The sequence below is a fragment of the Nuphar pumila genome, chromosome 8 (genome assembly GCF_984573655.1).
Source record: "Nuphar pumila chromosome 8, dmNupPumi1.hap1.1, whole genome shotgun sequence".
NCBI classification, from domain to species: domain Eukaryota; kingdom Viridiplantae; phylum Streptophyta; class Magnoliopsida; order Nymphaeales; family Nymphaeaceae; genus Nuphar; species Nuphar pumila.
In genome coordinates, this window is record NC_143256.1 from 62,040,695 (window position 1) to 62,043,534 (window position 2,840).

The 2,840-nt window shown below is 36.8% G+C and overlaps 1 pseudogene; it reads right to left on the reverse strand.

Annotated features, from left to right (window-relative positions):
• Positions 1-2,167: 2,167 nt before the first annotated feature.
• LOC149829952 (calmodulin-like protein 3 pseudogene) lies at positions 2,168-2,620 on the reverse strand (annotated as a pseudogene).
• Positions 2,621-2,840: the final 220 nt, after the last annotated feature.

Here is a 2,840-nt window from a genome sequence, read left to right on the forward strand (position 1 = left end):
ATTTGATTCATCAGTGCTTATAGAGTGGTGTGCTAGTGTCTAATCTGATACATTGACACGTGATCAGCAACGGTAGCATTATTGCCACCTGAATTTCTATGAATTGTTAAACCCATGGTCATGCATTTGGTTTTCTAATAAGGTTTTACAGCAACTACCTTTCAAACATCAACGTGATCACTTAAACATATTGATTCTTGGCTCATTCTGATTCCTAAGCGTTAGTGTTTTGCAAGATTAGTGCATTTATAAAGTAACTATAATGATTACTACTGTTTGGATGGAATTTGCCCATTCCCTTTTCTGCAGGTGTACAGTCTTGATAATGAGCCATATTCGTGGATAGATATGTCAATATTCATTTATGATTTCTGAATCATCTTCGGTATGCTCTTTTATTGATATACAGGGAATCTTCATACCAAATTTTACTAAGAAATATTTTATAATTTGGGAATTATGGCTTTGCGAAATCATGTACAGAAATTGTGTATACTCTGTATTTTCTGATCTATGTCTTTACCCATTATATATGGAATTTCAATTACTATGCATATTTTCTCATCATATGCACACATATCTATATCTATATATATATATATACATGTATATATATATATATATATACATGTATATATATATATACATGTATATATATATATATATATATACTTATATATACATATGTGGATCTCTTCATGTACACTTGCTTTCATATATGAGCATTTATGTAGATATTTTCTCCTGTGAATATATGTATATATATATATTTATATATATATGTGGATCTCTTCATGTACACTTGCTTTCATATATGAGCATTTATGTAGATATTTTCTCTTGTAAATACCTCTCCATTACCACATTTCATTTAGCATAAATTTAAGCATTTAGAGATATATGTATATATTTCTCATTTAAGTTTAGGCATGGTACCTAGATATTATCATAGGCATTTCAGTCATGTTTTAGCCATTGTATTGTATATTCCAGTGTAATCCAAGTGTAATTACTTAGGCATTGTCATTAATGTGAAATTTGCAAATCTCTTTTTTGTATGCCGTATTTCTCATACTAATTCTCATTTTTGCAGGAAAATCTGGAAGATATGGTTTCTTTTGGAGTTATCAAATATTTAGTTATATTTTTTTTTTGTCCACAATGTAATATATATATATATGCTGCAAGCGGTCTAGGGTGGGCAACTTATTTTCATTGGCAAGGAACCGGGAGCAACAATGCTGGGAGATGCAATCTAGAGATCCATACAAGCACAGATCTAGAAAATGAGCGAGTGGGTCGCAAAGACCATGCAATGCAGTCTGGGCAATTGTAGCACGAGATGTCTAGGGACCCAAGATGCAATAAGATGTAGATAGCCAGTCAGAGGCCTGCCAATGTGAGTTGGGGATTGGGGGATTTTTCCCTTGGCTTAGCCAAAAAAAAAAGGAAAAAAAAAAAAAGATGCTTGGGTTTAACATGGCCTAAGGCATTGTGGCTGCAAGTGCCAACCCTAGATTAAATACTTGTAGTTTGATCATAAATGCACTCTTTCAATTTCTATCAGATATTTGTTAGACTACAAACAACCGCAGCCTGCATGTGCTTTTGGGACTCTTATTTTATCTGTGCATGCCCATTTGTCCTTAGTTTGCATCCAATATATAAAACAAAGCATAAAGACTTTGGTACACATCGTTTGCAATATGTGAAACGATCAACATCATTGGAACATAAAGGTCAGGCCAAACTGTTTTTACTTCTTAAAAAACAGGTTAGGAAATTGCATATGGCACTGACACATACTCACCCTGCTGCATGCATGGCAAGTAATTATGCAAAACGTTGCACAAATTAGTTTTCAACACAACTAACAGGTTGCTTATATGGCCTGGACACAGAACACTAAACCATGTTGAGTGCCATATATGTTTACCATACGCCTCACAATTCATGATCTCTATATGGAACCAATATAGGCTCACGTAGCCATGCAAGAGAAGAGAGCATAGCAAACCTCCTAACGGCACGGTTTTAGAATTTGATAATACCTCCAAAATATCCAAAAATATGTACAAACATTCTCATTAACATCATCATCCTCAATCAGCACACCCTCTCAACAAACAAACAAACAAAAACAATTAATGGACCAGTACAAAACCACTCAACTCAAGGCAGCAAAGCCACCCCGCTTCATCATCTGCTTAAACTCCTTGTAATTCACCATCCCATCCCCATCTGCATCCACTTTCCTTATCATCATTTTGCAGTCCTCCACAGTCCTTCCCTGCTTCAAACCCAATGACGACAAGACTGACCTCAATTCATCGACCGTGATAAACCCGTCCCCGTTTTGATCAAAAACATTAAATGCTTCTCTCATGTCTTCCTCCTCGTCTTTCTCATCCATCATCGTTTGGTACAGCACCCCAAACTCCTCGATGTCCACGCATCCATCTCCATTAACATCAATCTTCTCGATCATCGTGATCAGATCTTTTTTGGGGATATAAATCCCCAGTTTCTCTAGCGAATCACTAAGTTCGCTCTTCGTGATTCGCCCATCCCCATTCCTATCGAACATCTGGAACACCCGCCGGACCTCGGCAGGGTCCATCTGTACGGGGGCCTCTGACATGCTGGGCTTCGAGTTACGAGAGGAGAGAGAGGCAATAGGAAAAACTCTTCAAGCCAAAGCAACTTGAAGGGAATTAAGAAGACAACATGGGAGATGGTTAAACATTGTGCCAAATTTAGCAGCTGGGTGCCCAAAACAAGGATGGGTTATTAAAATGAATGGCTAAATTGGGGTGCTATATTTGGGACCTAATTGGGTT